Source organism: Eubalaena glacialis, chromosome 13 (assembly GCF_028564815.1).
Source record: "Eubalaena glacialis isolate mEubGla1 chromosome 13, mEubGla1.1.hap2.+ XY, whole genome shotgun sequence".
Taxonomy (NCBI): domain Eukaryota; kingdom Metazoa; phylum Chordata; class Mammalia; order Artiodactyla; family Balaenidae; genus Eubalaena; species Eubalaena glacialis.
Genome location: NC_083728.1, coordinates 85,834,439 through 85,857,824, shown reverse-complemented (window position 1 = coordinate 85,857,824; position 23,386 = coordinate 85,834,439). Strand labels below are relative to the sequence as shown.

The following is a 23,386-nucleotide window of genomic DNA, read 5'->3' as shown; positions in this document are numbered from 1 at the left end:
TTTAAATCTGTTCAAAGAACTAAAGGAAACCATATGTAAACAATGAAAGGAAAGTATGAAAATGGAGTCTCACATAGAGACAATCAACAGATAGAAATTATAAAAAGGAACCAAAGAGAAAATTAAGCAATTGAAAAGTATAATTATTCAAACAAAAATATTCACTGGAGGGGCTCAACAGCAGATTTGAGGAGGCAGAAGAAAGAATCAGTGAACTTGAAGATAGGTCAATTGAGATTATCCAGTCTGAAGAACAGAAAGAAAAAGAATGAAGATAAATGAACTTGTGGGACAGACACCTATGGGACACCACCAAGTGTCCTGACATATGCATAATGGAAATCCCATAAAGAGAAGGGAGGGTGGGCAGATAGAATATTTGAAAAGATAATAGCTGAAAACATGCAAAATTTGATGAAAAAACATTCATCTACACATCTAAGACACTCAACGAACTCCAAGTAGGGTAAATTTAAAGAGATCGCCACCTACATGCATCATAATCACACTACCAAAAGCCAAAGACAAAGAGAGAAAGCAGCAAGAGGAAGGTGACTCATCATGTACAGGGATCCTCAATAAGATTAACAGCTGATTTCTCATTAAAAAACAAGACAAAACACAGAGGCCAGAAGGCAGTGGGATGACGTATTCAAAGTGATGAAAAGAGAAAAAGAACTGCCAATCAAAAATTCTATATTTGGTAAAACTATTCTTCAAAAGTGAAGGAGAAATTAAGATATTCTTCAGCCTGATAAAAGGCGTCTACAAAAACCCCACAACTAACATCATACTTAATAGTGAAAGACTGAATGTTTTCCCCCTAAGATGAGGAATAAAGCGAGGATGTCTGTTTCTACACTTCTGTTCAAGATTGTACTGGAGGTCGTAATGAAGGCAGTTAGGCAAGAAAAAGAAATAAAAAGCATCCAGGTTGGCAAAGAAGAAGTGAAACTATCTCTATTGGTTGCTGACATAATCTTACATGTATAGAAAACGCTAAAGAGTCCAGCAATGACAACAACCAAAAAAGGAAGAAAACTATTAGATTAATAAATGAATCAAACAAGGTTACAGGATACAAGATCAATATTTTAAAAATCAGTTGGATTTCTATACACTAGTTATGAAAAATCCAAAAATGAAATAAAGGATATAATTCCTTTTATAATAGCATCAAAAAGAATAAAATAGGAATACATTTAACCAAAGATGTGCAAGACTTCTACACTAAAAACTATGAAACATTGTTGAAAGAAATTAAAGAAGACTTAAATAAAGAAAAGACATCCCATGATTGTGGGTCAGAAGACTTAATATTGTTAACATGGCAGTACTCCCTTAACTGATCTACAGATTCAATGCAGTCCTTATCAAAATTTCAGTGCCTTTTTGTAGAAATAGACAAGCTGATACAGAAATTCATATGGAAACTCAAAGGACCCCCAGTAGCCAAAACAATCTTGAAAAAGAAAAACAAAGTTGGTGGGCTCATACTCCCCAATTTCAAAACTTACTACAAAGCTATAGTAATCAAAATAGTGTGGTACTGTCATAAGAACAGAAATACAGATCAGTGGAATAGTATTGAGTGTCCAGAAAGAAACCCATATGTCTATGGTCAGTTTATTTTCAACAAGGGTACCAAGACCATTCAATGGGGAAAGAATAGTCTTTTCAACAGACAGTGCTGGGACAGCTGGATATCCATATGCAGAAGATGAAGTTGGACCCCTACTTCATGCTTTATACAAAAATGAACTCCAAATGGATCAAAGACCTAAATGTCAGAGCTAAGCCTATAAAACTCTTAGAAGGAAATGTAGATGTTTTAATGCCATCATCCTTTTGGCCTAGCATTCCCATCAAGGAAATTGGAATCCTCATACTTTGGGAATATAAAATGGTGAATTTTATGGTATCTGAATTATATCTCAACTTTTAAAAAAAGATTATTCTGGCTGCATATAGGGATGGACCATAGGCAACTGAGAGTGGGAACTGGAAGGTTGTTGTAGTCTAGTCTAGTGGTGAGCTGATGGCACTCTAAGGCCAAGGGCGTGATGGCTTTAAAAGATAGGAAAGCTCAGGACAGGAATCCTTTGGAGAGGCTGGCTTCAGCAGGAAGAGGGACAACTCCCAACACCAAAGTAAGAGGGAAGAAGGGATGTAGACACAGGGGTAGGCATTCTAGAAAATTGAATCTGTCTTTTGGTTTGGTACAGAAAGGGTTATGAGCCATTGTGGGCAGAGGATGCCTGGAAGCTTGAAATAGCTGTGGGCAAGCAGAGAACATGGCCTTGGCTTCCAGGAAGATCGGGAGCCCTGAGACTGGGTATACGGGGCTGCGTGTCAAGGAAGCAGTCCTCTTGGACCTAACGATGATTTTTGAGCTAGAATAAGAGGAAACGTCAACAGGGGGATACCTAGAGATGATCATATTAAGTGAAGTAAGTCAGGCAGAGAAAGGCAAATATCATATGATATCACTTATATGTGGAATCTAAAAAATTGATAAAAATGAACTTATTTACAAAACAGAAATAGACTCACAGATATAGAAAACAAACTTATGGTTACCAGAGGGGATGGGGGTGGGGGGGAGATAAATTATGAGTTTGGGATTAACATATACACAGTACTATGTATAAAATAGAGAAAGAAGGACCTACTGTATAGCACATGGAACTATATTTAATGTCTTGTAATAACCTATAATGGAAAAGAATCTGAAAAAGAATCTGAATCACTTTGCTGTACACCTGAAGCTAACACAACATTATAAATTAACTATACTTCAATTTTTAAACATGTTTAAAAAAAGAATAAGAGGAAACTTGAGATATTCTATAATTATGGCTCAATAATACAAGCCATAGCCTGATTTTAATGTCCATTTTATGAAATCAAAGTGACTGATTAGTCAAGAATAGGCCTTGTATTTTTACAATCACAGTTTAATTTTTTTTTAAATTTTTTTTATTTTTGGCTGTGTTGGGTCTTCATTGCTGCGTGCGGGCCTTCTCTAGTTGTGGTGAGCAGGGCTACTCTTTGTCTCTACAACAACCACGTAAAGCAAGTTTTATTATTTTCACACGTATTTTACATAAGGAAATGGAGGCTTAGGGAGTTAACACTTTTCTAAGTAGTCTGAATCCAGGTCTTCTAAATCTCACGTTCTTTCCACTATTACCCCATGAATCAAGCAGAGTACTTCTTTTTTTGTCTATTCAAATTCTCAGGGTATGTTGCCAGGGTATCTTTTTCCAGAAAGTCTATTTTTGTAAAATGTCTTTAATGCTTGCCCACTCCAGTGATTATTTCCAATAACATTTCTTTTCTGTTAATAATATTAATGCTAACTGTAGAAAATCTAGAAATACTTGTTCTTAATCCCACGCAGATAACTACTGTTAACAATTTAGTGTATTTCTTTCCAGTATCTGCCTATAAATAAATATACTGCCTATAAATATGTACACACATATATATACATACACACATATATATACACATACATATATATTAATAATTTTTTTTACAAAATTGTACTTATACTATAAACAGTGTTGTGTCTTGCTTGTTCACATAGTATGATGTTGTGAGACGTGGCATGGCCTTGTGGTGAAGGTTCATTAGGCCCTGAAGCCAGAATGTAATGGGCCTGTTAGCTGTGCGCCCTTGTCAATGCTGCTTAGCCTTTTTGTACCTTAGAACAATATTAGCTATTACAAACCTTAGTGCAAAATATGGTCTATCCTGTGCACTCTCCTCTCAGACCAGGTGATCTCTGTTCCTGGGTTCAGGAACTGCTCTGTGTCTGAAACACATCCTCTCCCCTTCCCCTTGGCCAGCAGCGTCCTTGCTGTCAGTTCATCTTGCTCATACCCTCGGATCTGTTGTGCACCCCCCGCCCCGTGACCTCTGTAACATCCACTCCAACCAGTTGACTCCCCAGAGGCAGCTCCCTTACAGTCTCTGGACCATCTCCCTGAGACAGTCTGTGCGTCTGCAAGCTTATCGTCAACGTGGACTTGCTATTTCACTTAACAATATACATCTTGGATGTCGTTTATATCAGCACATAGGACACTGCCTTGCTTTTGTTTTGTTTGTTTATTTTGTTTTGTTTGTTTTAAATTGCCATATGGGGGAAGGCTTTTTTTTTTTAAATTTTATTTATTTTTATTTATTTATGGCTGTGTTGGGTCTTCGTTTCTGTGCGAGGGCTTTCTCTAGTTGCGGCAAGTGGGGGCCACTCTTCATTGCGGTGCGCGGGCCTCTCACTATCGCGGCCTCTCTTGTTGCGGAGCACAGGCTCCAGACGCGCAGGCTCAGCAACTGTGGCTCACGGGCCTAGTTGCTCCGCGGCATGTGGGATCTTCCCAGACCAGGGCTTGAACCCGTGTCCCCTGCATTGGCAGGCAGATTCTCAACCACTGCGCCACCAAGGAAGCCTGGGAAGGCTTTTTCAAGGCATGCCATGAAACCTAGAAGCTATAAAGGAGAAGTTGATTGATTTGGCTACGTAAAAATTAGAAGCTTCAGTATAGGAAAACATACCATAAGCAAAGTCGAAAGACAAAACAGCCTCCACATTCAACTGGGGCTCTAACACTGCTCCGTGACTCTCTCATTTGCTCGGCTTGTACTTTACGCAGAAAACCAAAGTCATCAGGTGCAAATGTTCTCTGCTTCCACCACCAGACCTCAAAATGTATTTGAACTCAAACCTGTCCATTCCACCTCCCACCTGTTAAAACAGAAGGTGTCTCCCCTCCTGTCTGAAGCTAACACCGCTTCTGTGCTGGGATCCCATCCCATCTTGCTCTAGTAGGACCGTGGCTTTGTTAATTGCCCAAGTCAGCCTGCCTTCCCTGCTGCTCCCAGCCTGTGTATTACCCCGGCCCGCTGGGTTTTACCTTCTAGATATGTCTTGTCTCTGCCCTCTGCTCTCTTTTCTCCCTCCACTGCTCTGGGACAAGCCTCATCATTTCACGCCTGGACCGTTGCAGTAGCTTCCTCATTGGTCTCTTTCAACCTGACCATCCTTGTTTTTTTGGCTGCGCCTCGTGGCTTGTGGGATCCTAGTTCCCGGACCAGGGATTGAACCCAGGCCCTCGGCAGAGAAAGCGTGGAGTCCTAACCACTGGACCACCATCAACCTGGCCATCCTTGATGCTGTCCCCTGCACAGGTGCCAGCGGAGCATCTAAAACCCGGGCCTACTCTCGTCCCCTGCCATAGGTCAGTCTCATCTGCTGTAGCCTGGGGGTCAGAGCGGTGTGGAAGGAATCCCCTTGTTGGTGAGGGAGCGCCTATAATTTGGAAAAAAGCCTCCCATGCCATTCGAGTCCCAGACCTTGATAGCTTGCCATTGCAAAGCCCTCTCCTCCATTACCCCTAACTGCCCAGCTCCCCAGATTCACCTGCCTTGGACTTTATGTCTTAGTGACACCAACGTGCCACACACCTACCCCACTCCTTCCAAGAACACGCTTACTGCCCTACTTCACCCGGCGGCTCAGCCATCCTCGGCCCTGAGCCCCAGGCTGGGGACGTGACACCCCCTCCTCCAGGTAATCCTAGCAACCTGCACATTCCTAAGTGGTTTGTTGAGCAGCCTGCTGGTCTGGATGCCTCTTAGGAGGCTGGTTGGGAGCTGACTCTAGAATATAGAGCTCATATCACCGCTTGAACCTCAGCTTTGGGTCCCAGCAGCCAATTCTAGGGCAATGGGAACCGTCCCACTTCCTTCCTTCATAGCATCTGTCACGATATTGAAACTGTATTAAAATGGTCTGTCTTTGTGTTTGTCCCCACACTACACTCTATGCATCTTGAGAGCAAGGATAGTGTCTTGTTTTTCACATGGCCTGGCACATACCCAGTGCTACAGCTGAACTGAAAAGGGACTTGGCAAACCACAGACCGAGTTTAATGTTTTCTTGGTCATTGTACTGGAACAGATGGTCGTAAAGACAATTTATGAAATGTCATTAGGATAAGTGTAAATTCCTGTAGTCACATCCAAAAGTAACAAGCGTGCGCATTTTGGGTGGACCACCGTGGCTTTGCAGCAGTTCATGTGATAAGAGGTGGGGGTTTTCACTGGGGAAGCAGCCTCGACGTGGGTCGCCAGTGTGGCGAGGCTGCAGGACGCTGCTGGGACGCTGGCCTGCCCAGCTGGTGTCCCGGAGACGTTGCTCTGTCATTGTCCCCATTCTCTCTCGTTCTTCAGTAATTTTCCCTCCCATCCGTCCTTTCAGCCTGTAAACATGCCCATGTGTCCCCCAACCTTTAAAACCCACTTTCCCACCCTGCCTCTTCCTCAGGGTGCCCCCCTCCCCGTCCTTTCCTTTCACACTCTCAAAAGAAGAGATCCTCACCGCCTCCCCCTCCTCACCATCCCCTTGCTTACTATCCAAAAACCCTTTTCCCACCTTTGATTCCAGGACACCACATTCTCTTGGTTCTTCCTTCCTTCCAGGAGCTAACTTAGCCTTATGGGAAAGATGGAGACCCTCCAATGCAAACTGCTTCCCCATTTCTGATTTTTTCCACCATGACGTCGTCGGATACACCCCGCCCTCCCCACCTCTCCCCGACCATGGTTCACCGACTCCCTGGTTCCCTTGAGCCCGCCTCCTCCTTGCTCAGTCATCCATCTCTCTTCTGTTGCACTTCTTGCCCATTCCTTCCGTTATGCCCACGAGCAGGTACAGATCTTCCCCTTCCTTACACACCCTACTGCCTTCTCAGGAATTTTCCATCCCCTTAGGAACTTCCTGGGATTCTCTGCCCTTCACCACTAGCCTTTTCCAAAGAGAAGGCCACTTCCCTGCCTCCCCCTTTCCCCTCTCCCCAGATGTTCAGCATCTCACAGTCTGACTTAGGCCTGAATTCCTCTGCTGCGGCTGCTCCCCAGATGGCATCAGAGACCTAGCCAGCATCTCTCTTTTTTTTTGGCCATGCCACACGGCTTGCAGGATCTTAGTTCCCCGACCAGGGATTGAACCCCAGTCCTCAGCAGTGAAAGTGTGGAGTCCTAACCACTGGACCACCACGGAATTCCCAGCATCTTTAATTTAGTGCCTTGCCTTCCCCTCTCCCCCTGGTTCCCATCCTCAGGGATCTCCCTGAAGGATTTGGCCAACTCTTCCTTCTAGGGCAGCCCCCCGTCCTCATCTTCTCCTACCGCGTTGTCTGCACTTTCTTGGGCTCCTGCAGTGGCCGCTCCTCCCATCCTAGATGGAGACTTTCCCCGATGCTCTGTCCTCGGTCTTTTCTCTTCTTGACACTTTCTCCATTATCTATAATAATAAACAAGGAGATGAAGAGAGGTGCTGAGAAGACTTTGAGGATAGGGGGAGTTCTTTGGGTTGGTTTGGTGGTACTGCTGGGTTTTTGTTGGCTTTTTATTGGGGGGGGGAGGTTTGGGCAGAATGGCATGAGGGATTCCTTAGGGTACAGCAAAAAGGGTTGGAAGGAGACCAGCAAGCCACATGTCGGTTTTGCTATTTTCTGGACATGCCCCAAACTTTCTTTGCCTCATGGTCTTTCTCTACCTGTTGTGTCTTACCCCCCCGCTCATGACCTTTGTAACATTCTGGTCATACTTCTCTTACCAGTCAAATATGGCATTGTAGTCATTTTACCACGTACTGTAGCTCATACTCTCCATCAGTTCACTTAGGTTGTCTGGAGATCAGGACTTGACTTATTTTAACTCTGGAACATGTAACAGAGATGCTTGCATATAGGGGGTACTCAGTGTTCCTCAGGAGCATCAGCTAATGGGAAGGGCATGAGTCTTAGATGTAAACAGACCCAGATTCTGATGCTGATCCTGGCCTTGATCCTTGTTCATTGTGTGACCTCGGGCACATTGCTTACCTTTCTAATTACGGTCATCGTGAGGATGAAATGTAATATTGGATGCTCAAGAAATGTGAGTCCCCTCCCCTTCCTGAGATGAAAGGAGCTGGGAAAAATGGAGTGGGCTGGGCACCAGCGTGGGGGACGCTAGGACACCCAGTGAGACCAAAGCCAAGCATTTTTGCAGGCTTCGGGGGAAAGCCATCTGCGAGACTGCCCTCGCTTGCCATAACCCAGGATCCTCCATGAATGATCTACAGTTTCAGCCCTGGAAGTGGCCAGAAGTAGGAGGAGACAAAATGACCTAAAGCATCATCTGAGGACATGCTGATATCACAGGATGTGTCTCCACCCATAAATGACGGGCCAGTGGTTAGAATATTACTGCACTTGGTATGGCCCTTTTGGCCTTCACACCGGCTTGCCTTAGTTTGCTTTCCGGCTGTTTTTATAGTTTTTTCTCGGCGTCCCTCCCTCCCTTGGCCCCCGCTACATGCGTGAATACCAGTACCCAATCCAGGTGCCCCCTTCCTTACTTTCCCTCCCTCAGAGTTCAGCTGCTAGGGTAGGACGTTCCAAGGTCTTATCACAAGTCTGACAGCTCTTCAAATAGCATCACACAGTGTCATCGTGGAGCTGGGCAGATGTGTATTCCACCTGCAAAATTCTTTGAAAATGAGGAAGAAGCTGGTAAGCCAGCAAGCAGATCCATTTGGAGTGATACAAGGTATCTTTCTCTTTCTTTCTTTTTTTTTTTTGAGATTTTTTTTCTGTTAGCATTTTTAGATCAACCTAATTCTTTTTGGTTACTGCATAGTATTCCTTAGAATTAACGTGCCCTAGTTTGTTTGAACTTTCTGCTCTTGTGGAAACATTTAAGTTGTTTTTGCTTTTTCCCTAGGAACAATGTTTCAGGGAATGCCCTTGAACACGGCTCATGGGAGCATTTTTCTAGGACAGATGCCCAGGGGTTAGATGATATACATATTTATATGTATTTGAAATTTTATTAGATCCTGCCAGATTGTCCAGATCAAAGACTGTACTACCACAGGAAAAATGTTTTCTTTTTTGGTGTCATCATTTCATGTCTTGCATAAGAAGGTCTTCTCATTGCTAAAGGTATAAACAGATTTTTGTGTATTTTTATTCAAAGTTTGTAGTTTTGCCTTTTACATTTGGCCCCACACACCCCGCCCCGGGGAGGGGGACTTTTTCCATTGTATTGGTACCACCTGAATAGTCCGCTTTGTTTTTAGACTTGCTGTTCTATTTCACTGACCCATGTGTTTGCTCCTGTACTACTGCAATCATGTTTTGAGTGTGTTTGTCCTTTAAAAAAAAATTGTGGTTTTATATATATATATATATATATATATATAAATATATATATAAATATATAAATATATATATATATAAAAATATATATATATAAAATCATAAAATTTTTCATTTTAACCAGTTTTAAGTATACAGTTTGGTGGCATTAATCACATTCATAATGTTGTACAACAATCATCACTATTTCCAGAATTTTTCATCAGTCCAAATAGAAACTCTCTACCCATTACGCAATAGCTCCCTTTTCCCCTCCAACCCTGTGCCCCGTAACATCTACCCTACTTTCTGTGTCTGTGAATTTCCAAATTCTAGATTTCACATAAGTGAAAATGTGTCTGGCTTCTGTGTCTGGCTTGTTTCACTTAGAATAAGTTTGCAAGATTCATCCACGTTGTATCATATATCAGAACTTCATTTCTTTTTATAGCTGAAGAATATTCCATTGTATGGATATACTCCATTTTATACATCCGTTCATCTGTTGGCGGGCAACTAGGGTTGTTCCACCTTTCGGCTATTGTGAATAATGCTGCTCTGAACACTGGCGTACACTTACCTGAGTCCCTGTTTTTAATGCTCTTGGGTATATACCCAGGAGTGGAACTGCTGGGTCCTCTGGTAATTCTGTGTTTTAACTCTTTTCCTTGGTGGCCACAGAGGAGATGTCATTTCCTTCACTGTTAGTAGAAAGATCAGTCCCTGAGTCCTGTTCTTACTCCATTTTTACATTCACCTGCCCACATTTCCCCCCACCCCTGGAGCCAAGCACAGAACTTGGCACATGGTGGTACCAAGTAAAGGCCGGCCTGGGTGGGTGGGTGGATGGACAGATGAACTCCAGACCACTGGAAGAGCAAGATTTTCCCTGACTGTATAACGGGACAGCAAGAAGCAATGGAAAGAGCCTGCAGCCATACTATTGGCGCATGCATCCAACAAGAGACCTGAGTTCTGTTTCTTACATGAGCCCTTAGTTTCTGTGTGTCTTGTTTAGCTCATCTGTGAAAGGCAACTGCACTCCTGCTGTACAGGATGTTGAGACATGAGATCTGGGTATGAAAGCCCTTTGCTAAAGACAAAGGCACTCACTGGCGGGAGGGATCGCAGAGTCCTGTGTGTACCCCGGACTCAGAATAGAGCCTGGCACATCAGTGAACTGATTTCTTGCGTGCATTCATTCCTACATCCAACCACTATCTACTGAGTGCCTGCTCTGTGCCAGGCAGTGTTCTGGAGGCTGGGCCTCAGCCATGAGCAAGAGAGAGAAAAAGGCCCTGGCCTCATCAATCTGCTCAAGAACAAGATCCAAGAACAAGCCCCAAGAGTCCTAACTGCCTTCCCAATGCTTTTGGTACCAACTCTAGACTTTTTTAAAACATAGCAAGAAATGCCAGTGGAGAGCTTGTATTTTAAGGAGGTGTCTCCAGCTTTAAGGAGAAAAATGGATTTGAACATGTAAAACAAAGAATAGGCCAGGTACTTGGCAAATCAAGCAGCTTGAAATGCCATGAGGGAGGGGAACTTTTGGGGGTTTCTGTGTGAAGCAAAGGGAGAGAAAAGATTCCAGATACTCCCCTGACTGCCACCCACAGGAAAAATGTGAGAGCCTCCAAGCCTCTTCTTGCAGGAGTTTAGGGGTGGGAATCAGGGCGACTGTCACCAGGCTCTCTGCAACACTAGGTCTGCCTAGGAATGTTGCTGGTGACACTTTGGCCCTGTTTGGCCCCATGGGAGACAGAGGTTTGCTTATCTGGTTTGTTCACTGAGCCCTGCCCCTCAGGAGCCCTTGGAGGTGGCCCAAGAGCTCATGGCCACTGAGCACACATCCCATGCACTGCATATCACATTCCTGTAGGAAGATGTCCCTGGCCTTCTGCCCCTTCCCCGACCTGCCTCCAGCCTCTGCTTGGTGCTCCCTGGCCACCTGCACTGTCTTGTTGTGCAGGTGACCCTCACATGGGCTTGAAATGATCTGCGGGCTGAGACCCTGGCTTTATTTGTCTCAGTAGTCATGGCACTTAGCCCAGTGCCTTGCCTATAGTAGACACTCAATAAAGCTTTACTGAATGGAACTAGAAGGGAGAGGTTAGTAAAAGCTGGGTTAACATGTAAGGGGTGTCGAGGGCAGAAGGAGCAACAAGTGAGGCAGGGGGGTGTCGGGGAGGGGCAGGTGGAGGGTGGCCCGTGCAAATAAGGGTGATGGCTGGCAGAGAGAGGCCAGATGTGGGTCTGATTGAGTGGGCAGCCAGAGAAACAACACACACACACACACACACACACACTGATTGATTGATTGATTATAGGAAATTGGCTCACGCTACCATCTGCAAGCTAAACACCCCAGGAAAGCCAGTGGTGTAATTCAGTCTAAGTCCAAAGGCCTGAGAACCAGGGGAGCCAGTGGTGTAAGTTCCAGGCCTAACTGATATCCCAGCTCATGCGATCAGGCAGAAAAAGAACTGAAATCTCCCTTCTTCTGCCTTTTTGTTCTATTCAAGCCTTCAACCTTGGATGATGCCCACGCACTTTGGGAAGGGCCATCTTCTGTACTCAGTTTCCTGATTCAAATGTTAATCTCTTCCTGAAACACCTTCACAGACACACCCAGAAATAACGTTTAGCCAAATATCTGGGCACCCTGTGACCCAGTCAAGTTGACACAAAATTAGCCATCACGGCAGGCTAGGTGATTTCAGAGTCAACTAGCATTATCAAGCAGCCCCCTGTGGCCGTGCTATGTGCATCCATTTGCCCCCCAAGAGTGGGTATTACCCTACATACAAGAAGAGAAGCTAAGTCTCAGCATTCACACCTAAACAGAGCAAAGCCTCTTCCCATCCTTGGCAGGCGTTGGGGTCATGACTACAACTTGCTGCAACTTTACCTCTTCCACCTCAGACCTTCTGTGGCTTCATACTCCATCCTACTCCAATGTACTATTTTAATGATCATTATTACTGACAGCGATAATTAACATATGTGTGGTGCTGTAATAGAAACGACAGCTAACTCTTACATAACATTGGATATACCAGGCAATTCTCTGTGTTTTACCTACATTAACTAGCCTCCTTTCATCAGTGGGGAAATTGAGGCACAGAGAGGTTGAGTGACTTGCCCAAGGCCACATGTGGCCAGGGTTGCAGCCCAGGGTCTTATCTGACTTTCCCAGTAAGCTGCCCAAGGCCATATGGCACGAGAAAGCTGGAGGTTGGACTTGAACCTGGGAATTTGGATTTAAAAACCTTTATTCATCCAGACTTCTGACTCTGCCTTCAGAATCCTGGGATGTTTTTACTGTGAGGGGGTCCTCGAAGACCCTCTCACTTTCCCTCCTTCTCCCGCAGGCCCTGTGCTCACAGGTGTCCCCTGCCCCATCTGCCTGTGTGAGCAGCTGCCTTCTGCTAAATGGCTTTTGTACAGAGCCCATGTCCTGGCTCTTGAAAAGGAATGTGTGGGATGAATAAGCACCTAAAAATAACTCCGGATCAATTTTTTGGGCGGGGTGGATTGGGGTGGGGAGAGGGCTGTTTTCCTTTCTCTTCTCTCCCTCCCTCCCTCTGCCCCCAAGGCCCATAAACTGCTGCTGGCTGACAGCTGGGCCAGGCTGGCTTCCTGTAAGGCTGTAATAACACGGAATTAGCCTGGCGGCCGCCCTCTCCAGCACAAAAATGCCAGTGCTTGGTCACTACAGATGTCTCCGAGTTGCTGCCTTCCTGCCCTGGTCCATGCTCCCGGGACAGGTCCTTGTTCATCAGATAACTGGGCGAGACAGATTCCTGGACTTGTCCTCCCTGTGGAGGAGCAGTGGAAAAACCCCTCCAAGTGAGAGGCTGGTAGCTTCTGGGCTGGGCCATTTGAGGGAGCCCCAAATTCCTGCCTCCAGGGAGGAGCCTGGAGGGCAGGAGTGGAGTGCTTTCTGGCAGCCTGGGCCCCCGCATCGAGGTTCCCAGGCCGTCTGCTGACTCAGGGCCTTGGCTGAGTGGCTCGCATCTGTCTCTGTGCTTCTAACAGGCCCCTTACCCCCACCAGCCACCCACAGGCCGCCTGGAGAGGATTTAGAAATCCAGCAGATCTTTGCTGCCCAGAACCCGCCAGCTAAAAGCGGCATCCTGAGAGTGGGCTACGTTTCTTCCTTGGCGGAAGTCTTGCAGAATGGATTGGTTCTGGGGGTATGCCAGGCATTTTTGTACAGCTCAGCCGTGCTTGGGGTCTCTTTCCCCTGTGATGTCAAATATGTAGAAAGGGACACTGGTGTTTAATATGGCAGGGGTCGGGGGGGCGGGGAAATGGAATGGCAATGTAAGGAGGGAAAAGAAACCTACCAGGGGCAAAGGGTTCAGAGGTCCCCGCTTATGCTGAACCTTTGGCCAAGGGATGGAAAATTCCAGGTGGAAGCTCAGAAATTCCCAGTGTAGAAGTGCTAAGGGAAGCGCCACACCTCCTAGTCTCCTGCATCCCTCGGCTTCAGCCAGGACTGGGGCGGGGCTTCCTGTGCCCCAGCTATGTGGTTGGTTGGTGGTTCAGTTGTTCCCAGTCTGGGGTGCACATCAGCACATCCTGGGGGAGCTTGTAAATGCCAGTGCCCAGGCTCTGTCCCCAGGCCAGTTATATCAGCATCCCTGGGGTGGGGCCCCACCTTCCCAGGTGATGGCAGCGTGCAGCGCGGGTGGTGAGCCACCGCTGGCAATAACCTCTGTTTTCCTCCACCCTCCGCCTTGCTTCGCAGCTTCTGATTTCTCAAATTCAGAGGTGGGCACTGCCACACCAAGCATCATGTCCTACATAACGGGCTTGGTAAATAATGTTGAGGGCTGCTGTGCCGTTGATGATGATGACGATGATGATGACAATTTAGGCCACACTTTTGGGACTAGAAGCATTCGAAAAGTCCTTTTCTATGACTTCATTACAAAGAGTCCCCTATAAATACCGAAGGGAAAAGATCAGTTTGAAAGTTGTGCTTAAGGTCCCAAAGGGCTCTTTTTTTTTTTTTTTTTTAATTTTTTGGCCGCAGTGCACTTGGCATGAGGGATCTTAGTTCCCCAGGGATCAAACCCGTGCCCCCTGCAGTGGAAGTGCAGAGTCTTAGCCACTGGACCACCAGGGAAGTCCCCCAAGGGGAACAAAGGTTCCCCTTAGCCCACAGCCAGCAAATGACCCATCCTCTGAGAGCTTTACTGCCTTCACCTGGGCCTGGCCTGAGTTGGGTTCTCTTGTCCTGAGGACCAAGTGAGCCTCCCAGATGGCCCTCCTGGCTCCCTTGACTCCCAGGAGACTCCTGGATCTGCGTCTCTGAGCCCCACCTACTCAAACTGCAGCGTGGCCAGAGGCCCTCCCTGGGAACATGGCCAGCCAGCAGGGCGGACTTAATGCAGTGAAGACCACGTTCCTCCCTGCAGTGCCCCAGAAAGCAGGGCCCTTGTCCTAATTCCTCCTGATTCCTCTTTACAGGACCACTTGCCCCCAGGCCCCAGGGTCAGATCTTCCTCTGCCCCGCCTTCATCCTACAGCCGTTCCCCTTTCCCGATTGTTCCCTTCTTGAAGCCCTGTCTTCCTGGCTCCCCACTGCTGCCCTTGACCACCTGCAGCTTCCAGCCTGTCTCCTCCCTGGAGCCTCCCAGGCAGCACTCCCAGTGGCTGGCCTCAAACACAGCGGGGCAAGAGAGAATCTACAGGCTGGAGGGGCAGCAGGAGCCATCACTCAGCCCACCCTCTATGGCCCGACTCCCCTCCACCCTCACCAGGGGCTCCAGCCAGCCTCAGCCCAGCTCCGAAAGCCAAGGGTCACTAGCCCCGCTTTATCTCTTGAGTCTGTGTCTGGCTGTTCGTACACAGCAGCCTGTCTGTCTTTCTGCTGCCTACACATGAGCCCGCGTGTCCTAGCTGGGATTCCCTCTCCCTCCCCGTGGACCTGCTCGGTGAGACAGCTCTGCTTCCACACAGATGCACATGGCCTGTTTCACTCGCCATGCTTGGTCACGCTACCCTCCTGCTCAGCCCTGCCGCCTAGTCTTCCTGCATGTGCTCCGATTTTCCCCGGCTGCCCATCTCCCGCCACAGTTCCATCCACACGCTCCTTTCCCGGACCCCACAGGAGGAAAGTTCAAGTGCGCTGGCAGTTGAAATGGGGTGTAGGGCAGTCCCTGTCCGTGCAGATGCACGAGCTGCTCCAGGATTGGCAGGGGCCTGGTAGCAGCCCTGCACGGTCCTCTTGAATTGCCTGAGAGCTTCTGGTTTTCTCGATTTGAAACTGCTGTCTGGCCCACTCATACCCCAGCCCATTTATGTGTATCATTTCTCTGGAGGGAAGCACATTTCCCGGATGCTTTAGCAGCTGCAGCAACTGAAGTCCCAAAGGGAGCCACTGGTAAGCAGGACTGGAAATAGAATTCTAGATCTGGAGGTTCGCAGATGATAAAACCAGGGCTTAGGCACTCAGGCTCATGCACACTTAGTGCCAGACTGAGAGGGGTACCCCAGACCACTGGCCCTTCCTCCTAGGAAGGCCCTTTCCCTGACCAGGAGGGGACATTTCCAGGAGCTGCACCCCTGGGCTCCCGGGTATGCGCCCGCAACTCCCATGGTCCTGGAGGGGGCCTGATGATAGCAGAGCCCTTGACCTTTCCCAGCTCTAAGTGGCACTTCAGGCCTCTTCTCATTACTCATTTATGCTGAGGGTCCCCAGGGGTAGCTGTGACATCTCCAGCAGTCCCAGCAGGGGCAGACACATCACAGCTGATGGAGGGGCTTCCATGGCCTCGCTCATGGAAGGCTGACAGCTGTCAGCAGACAGTGATCTGAGCCCCAGCAGTGCCTGAGTTTACCCTGGGAAAGTGGGCTGTGGATACAGAGGGTAAGCAGGGAATTTGCAGGCAGACGACCTGTCATAGTCGCATCTATGGGACCTTGGGAAGACACTGGCCTCTCTGTAGCTCATCATCCATATCTGTAGAACTGTGAGCTGGGGGGATGAGACAGGACAGGGTAGGCAGAGCATCTGGTCTGGTGCCTGGCACGTTGCAGGTGAGTTCCTTGCTCCCATGGACCCTGTGATGGGCAGGCCACTCACAGATGTTTATTACTTTTAATGCAGGCTCAACACTGCCCTTCAGTAGCTAAACCTTTATTGAGCGGCTGCTCAGAGGCCAGGCCAGAGCCCTTGTGCCAATTTGGTGGCACTGCCTGCTCAGTGCCCAAAATGGAGATTTATGGAGATTACCACCCATGCTCCTGTTTGGGCCTCTTGTGAACATCAACACACCTGAGGCTGGTCCGGGTGAGGAGGGCTGGTGGCCTGTCCACAAGGAAGCCAGGGGTTCCTGCAGACCCGGTACCTGGCAGTGGCGTGAGCTCGGGACTCCAATCAGATGAGTTAAGCTTCTGACAACCTGGCCCTTCAGGACCACAAAGGATGAGGCTTCTGGGGGCAGCTGTGGCAACTCATTGAGCTGAGTTGTTTCACACAGATGCCCACCGAGATCCAGGGCTTGGCAGAAACGTCCAGGTGGGGAACCTTTTTGCCACCAGCTGCCCCTACCAGCCGAGGGCCTCCCCAAGAGAGTTATCAGCTTCACATTTTATTGTCACCATGTCACCAGCACCTGGGTATTGCTGAGAGGTTCCTACAGAATGAAATTTGCATATTGAAAGCAAATAACTAGGATTCCATATAAATTAGAGGTATGCTCCAAGAGGTCATGGGAAAGACTTCCCACTGGTTCCAGCTGAGAGGTTTTGGCAAGATAATGTGGGGATGGAGGCTGATTCCCTTTGTAACCTCCAGATGCTGGGGTAACATTTGTAACCACCAAGGAGGTGGGAATTTTAGTCCCTACCTAGCAGTTCACTGTCTTTTCTAGTACTTTCTTAACTCTGGGGTCTCCCTTCTGCATTCTCTGCTTTTCTTTTACTTCCCCTCATTCCCCTATGGTTAAGGGATTTTCTCGGTCATGCCCAGATATCTCATTCATTGATTACAGTTTCCTGCCTAAGCTGCAATCATTTTCTCTCTCCCTGGCGTGTTATAGTCAATATTTATTTTAACTTCAGTTTCCGAATTTGGGACAATGCCAGGTAACTCTAAGATATAGGACTGTTTAGTGTGTTCAGGGGAAATGTTTCAACTACTTAAGGAATCATTTCTTAGGGCCCATCCTTGCATATCCACAGTAGATAAGCCTATTATACAGCAGCACACACAGCGAAGGGAGAGGGAATAAGGGTTGAAGTCCAAGAGGCAGCTAGCAGGCCCTGCATTTGAATCACTGATGCTCGGTACCTGGCACTGGGAATTTATGCAAATCACTTAGGGGAAGGAGGGGAAGGCAGCCGAATTCAGTGTAATTAATATATAATTAATAAACAAGGTTTTAAAATGAAGAAAAACAACCCTGTAAATTAAAATACATACTAACAATAACATAGTTCACACTTCCTGCCAACCCCAGTGAGGGCAGGTTTCCCACAGGTAGGGCAGTGCCAGGTGCCCAGGATGCTGCTCAGTGCAATTCACCGTGAACCCGCAATAGCGGCTACGAGCGGAGTAGGGGCTACGAGCGGGGGCTCTGGAATACACTGCCTGCGTTCAACCCTGGCTCCCCTGCCTATTAGCTATGGGGCCCTGGGAAAGGCACTTAACCTCTCTGGGTCTCCTTCCTTATCTGTAAAATAAGGATAATAATAGTAACGCTTAGTATACAGGGTTGTTGTGGGGACTAAAAGAAATAACGCCTGTAAAGTACTTGTCATAGTGCCTGGCACCTGGTAAGAACTCAGGAGACGTTATCAGTTGCTATTATTATTCACAGCATGACACAGTGCCCCCCCCCTCACCTCCCACCCCCGCTGCCAGCAGCACCCCCCTTCCCACTCGCCTTGTGATGCCCTGCCCTTCAGGTATCCTGAGATACATTCTAGGTCAGGGGACTCTTTATGCATCTTGAGGTTTTTTTCTTTCTCAACTTTTAAGGGTAATCATGCCCCTGCAGAGAGAGGCAGCGGAAGGCTTTTCCCACTGGAGTCCAAGTGACTCGCTGAAAGGCCAAGTTCTGTCCAAAGAAAGACCCGTGGAAATACTCCATGACGGAGCCACCAGGATCACAGGCGATGCTGGGATCGCAGTCACTCTGGCCAAGCCTCTGTTTGCAGATGTGCCCGCACGGGAAGATTAGGAGCTACTCAGCTGGTGGCTGCTGGCTAATGTCCTCTGTGGCTCGGCTGGGTATAGTGGCTGTAGTTCTATATTTTTTCTCCCTATAAACCTATTAACTTACTGTCATTTAAATCAGAATGACTACTGTTATCCTTTTAACTTACTGTCATTTAAATCAGAATGACTACTGTTATCCTTTTAACTTACTGTCATTTAAATCAGAATGACTACTGTTATCGTTGGCTTTTTTTTGTTGTTTCCTTTTTCTTATGAATTCAGCTTTTTAAGAAGAAAATATCTAGAACTTTTCAGGAACTAGCCGCCAAGGAAATGTGGAGATGGGTGTGCCAAAGCCAAGCCTGGGGCCAGCCCCCCACGGTGCTATGTGCTTTACAGGCACTGGTTTGCTTTAACTCTCAACATCGGTCCTGGGAGGTAGAATATTTATTTCTTTTTAGGGAAGAAAACTAAAATTCAGAGAGGTTAAGGAACTTACCCATATCTAGAAAGTCATGCAGCCAGATTGCAACTTGAGGTCTGTCTCCGGAGCCTACATTTTCGAGAAAGAAATGTAACAGCCACCGTTTAATTTAACAGCCACCGTTATGATGCAGGTAAAATATTTCATTACATTCTCCTTATGAAATGCTAAAACACGTTAGGCAAAGCTAAAGAAGTTTTGGACCTCCCCTCCCCATCTCAGTGCCTTTTCCGGCTTTCTTTCTTCTACAACACCTCACGTGCAAAATAAGTGTTGTAATAATCATAATACCTATTCTATCTGCCTTACCTGAGTTGAATGAGATAATGGGCAAAAAGTCATTTTATAAACTTTGCAGCCCTCTGTATATGCTTACTGTTAGTGGTAGCAGGTAGCGTAGTAACATACATTATATAAGGCCATTTTGTAGGGAGTATTGTTTAGTTGTTTTTTGTTTTTTAAATATTTATTTATTGATTTAGGCTGCGCTGGTCTTAGTTGAAGCACGCAGGATCTTCGTTGCGGCATGCGGGATCTTTTAGTTGCGGCATGTGGAATTCCTAGTTGCAGCATGCGGAATCTTTAGTTGAGGCTTGTGCACTCTTAGTTGCGGCATGCATGTGGGATCTAGTTCCCCAACCAGGGATTGAACCTGGGCTCCCTGCATGGGGAGGGCGGAGTCTTACCCATTGGACCACCAGGGAAGTCCCTATTGTTTAGTTTAAACCTCATTACTGGGAATTAATGGAATCTCATGCCTCAAAGTACTCGAAGGCCCAGCCCTGAGCCTCTCAGCGGGGTCTTCAGTGTGGTAGTTGTAGGGCTAGGCGGCAGAGTCACGGTTCTCCAGTAGGTGTCACCCTCCACCAGGACACATCCTCTGCACCTTCTGTACCGGCTTCCTGGGTCCATTTAGCACTTCTTAGTTGAAGTTAGGTGGAGCAGTGATTCCGGTGTGGAATTTGGGTTGACAAGAGGCCTGGGGCAGGTAAGTAAGTATGCGGTGGGGCACTCAGGGAGGCTCAGCCTCTGCCTGAGGGAACTCACAGGTGAGCAGAGAGAGCCCAGGGCAAGGACCACCCCCATCCAAGGTTGATGCAGGCTATACCCAGAGGCTGTCCATTGCAGGAAGGGACTCTGAGTGACGGGCTATGTCTGGATGGGTCAGGGATGTCTTTGTAGAGAAGGTGATGTTTGAGATGGGTTCTAAAAGGTGAGAAAGAATCTTCCAAGCTGAGGAGGTGGGAAGGGCATTCCAGGAGTGTCCTGAGGTGGGCCAGGACTTCACTGATGGGGTGGACAGGAAAGGATGGGAGAAGGTGGCTAGAATGGAGGGGGATGAGGCCAGGTTAGTAAGGACCTTGAGGGCCAGATGAACTGTGGAAGGGTTTTTTGTTTCATTTTGTTTTTGTTTCCATTTGGGGTCAGCCAGTAAGGAGTCACAGCTAAAGGTGTAGAAGATGAACTGGACATGTAGCGACTGGAGGCAGGGAGGCCGGTTAGGAGGCTGTGGTTTAAAGTCTTATCCAGTGCAGGAGCAATTGGTATGGGGAGGGAAGACATAGACTGGAAACTGTTGGCAAGAAAGAACTGCATGGACACGGGAACTGATTAGATGGGGTGAGAGTGGCAGTTGTCAATGGAGGAATTAAGGCTGACCTTGATGTTTCTAGACTGATGAACTAAGTGGATGTGGAACCATTAGTGAAGACAGAAAACAGGAGCAGGAGCAGATTGTGAAAACAGAGGGAAAAGAAAATTTTATCTTTGGATTCCTTGAGTATGAGGTGCCTGTGAGACTTCCCCAGGTGTTGATGTCCAGTAGACAGTTGAATATAGTGACCTGGAGCTGATGAAGGAAAGACAGCAGCCTGAGGGGCACAGCATTCTTATTTTGACCTACTGTTTCTCTTTCTATCCAGTTTATTCAAAAGAGACTCCTCCAGCCTGAGCTGGGTTTCATGCATATTTCAAATTGCTTCTCTCTGTAGTGGCACAATTAAAAATGTCTTTCCTTAAAAACCTGAGACCACAGGATGCCTCGTGGCACAGCCGCTGTGGAATGGGGAATGCAAAGTCCCCATCTTTTCACTTTTTCTCTAAGTCTGAACCTGTCACCCCAACAAGAGTTGCAGGAAAGGCAGGCACCCAAAGATGTTTGTGTGCTGGGCAGGCCTAGCAGGTGATGGGTTAGCCAAGGCGAAGAAGCCCAGGCTCTCTTAAGAAGCTGTTTTGCTCCTTCCCTGTATTTGTATGTTGTGTGCGCACGTGCATCCATATGCTTGCCTGTAGGTACTTTCTTATTTGCCAGGGTGCCCCCCCTGCCCCCCAAATGGAGCAGGAGAGGAACAGCCCTATTCGTGGCTCCTGCTGGCCTCTCCTTCACAAGAGCAGCTCCCCAGCAAAGAAGTCCAGCAGAGAGAGCAGCCCTGAGGCAGGCGCCTGTCTGGAGCGGTGACACTGGCCCTCACTGCCTTTGGGCAGTATGTTAGTTTCCTGTGTCCGCTGTAACAAATTATCATCAACTTGGTAGCTAAAACAACGGAAATTGATTCTCTCCTGGTTCTGGAGGCCGTAAGTCCGAAGTCACATCACTGGGCCAAAATCAAGGTGTTGACGGGGCCCACTCTTTCCACAGGCTCTAGCAGAGAATCTCTTCCTTGCCTGTTGCAGCTTCTGGTGGCTGACAGCACTTCTTAGCTTGTGGCCGCATCACTCTAATCTCCACATCCTCTGTGTGTCATATCTCCCTTTTACAAGGATGCCCAAGACTGCATCAAAGGTCTACGCAGATAATCCAGGGTCTTCTTCCCACCTCAGGAGCCTTGGCTTAATCATTTGTGCACGTGATCTTTGCCACGTAGAGTAGTATTTACAGGTTCCAGGGATCAGGACCTGATATCTTTGGTGGTGTGTGTGTGGCGGCGGGTGGCGGGGTGGGGGGGCATCATTCAACCTACTACAGGTAAGGTTTGGGAAAGATCTTTCATTCAACCCTTAACACCTGTGTGTGAAGCAGGTGTCACTATCCCCATTTTAGCAATGAGAAAATGGGCTTTGCCAGCTAAGATGTCAAGATCTATTGGGAGACCTTGATCAACCCCAGGCCTAAGGGTTCATAATATTTTTATTTTCATTTTTTTCATTTATTATTATTATTATTATTATTTTGGCCACGAGGCACAGCATATGGGATCTTAGTTCCCTGACCAGGGATTGAACCCGTGGCCCCTGCATTGGAAGTGCAGAGTCTTAACAACTGGACCGCCAGGGAAGTCCCGGGTTCATAATATTTTTAAAACATGAAATCTATCTTTTTTTTTTTTTTAAAGAAAAAAGGTGGTTGTCCATTTAAACAACCAGCAGATAATCCAAAACTCATTTCTGCGTTGGGTGACTCCTGCTGGCTCACCTGGCCCTGACCTCCCTTGGGTGTCCGGGTTGGAGGATGAGGAAGTGGTGGCATGCTTCCCTCCTGCCTCGTACCTCATTTGGGTTGACTCTTGTAGACATGAGTCAGTAGCAGGGTCTATGGAGCCCAGAATACCAGAACTGACCAGGGCACCCTCCTGCCTTCCCTGGCTGGGGCACAGTGCTGGAAGAGCTGGGCTTGCCAGGGGCAGCCCTGGGGTGGGGCGGGAGAGTCAGTGTGCGGTCTAGACTCAGGGTTAGACAGAGAGACCTGGGCCCAGAGAGCCCTTTCCTGAAGCTGAGGGACCCTGGACTGGGCTCCGGAGCTGGGAAGTAAAAATAACCACCACGACAAAAAGCCCCTGACCCTCCTGTACTTCTGCTTTTATATCTTATTTATATCATCTTTTATATCATGGGGTTCTCACAACCCCCTAGAAGGTAGGCAGAGAAACAGCCCCTATGACATAGATCAAGAACTCAGCTTTGAAAGGGAGGGTGCTGTCCTAGTCAGCCCAGCAGGCCCTGGGGCCAGGATGGGGGACTTACCAGTGCTGCCTCCCCAGCGCCTTGGTGTGGGTCAGAGGGCCAGCGTTGTGGATGCATCCTGTCACCTGTTTATAAAAACGGATTTCACTCCGTGGCAGCATGAGAAGCTCTTTTGGGCTTGGGCTGCACTGTCCTTAGTGAGGTTTCTTCTGCCCTCATTTCTTGCCAGGTGTGTGACCTGGGGCAAATCACTCCCCTTCTCTGGGCCTCAGTTTCCTTACCCTGTAAAGCAGGGTTGGTGTAAGTGGACTGAGGTCCGTGCTGACTCGGCTGAGCTGGAAGACTGCTGCTTCCTGCTCCTCCGAGGATGTGAGGCAGCCTGTGTTGAAACCATAGGCTTGGGCCTCCAGCCTTTTTCTGGAGACCGTGCCCCAAAAGAGCATTTGCCAGGAGCCCTTTTCCGCCACCAGCCGCATCTCCTTGCAGAGAGGAGTCTCTCCCATTTCTCTTAGGCAGACTAGGCATTGAGTGAGGGAGTCTGGCTTGAGAGAAAGGGGCTCTGAGCTCAGGGCAGACATCATTTAGAAGCCAGTAGGCAGGTTGGCTCTGGGCTCCCTTGCGGGGGGCCTCGGA

At 47.7% G+C, this 23,386-nt stretch overlaps 1 protein-coding gene across 2 annotated transcripts in view; it reads left to right on the top strand.

The window, feature by feature from the left end:
- The window catches only part of HIP1 (huntingtin interacting protein 1), a 152,854-nt gene that overhangs the window by 44,746 nt on the left and 84,722 nt on the right, over positions 1-23,386 (top strand). The gene's annotated exons all lie outside the window — the stretch shown is intronic.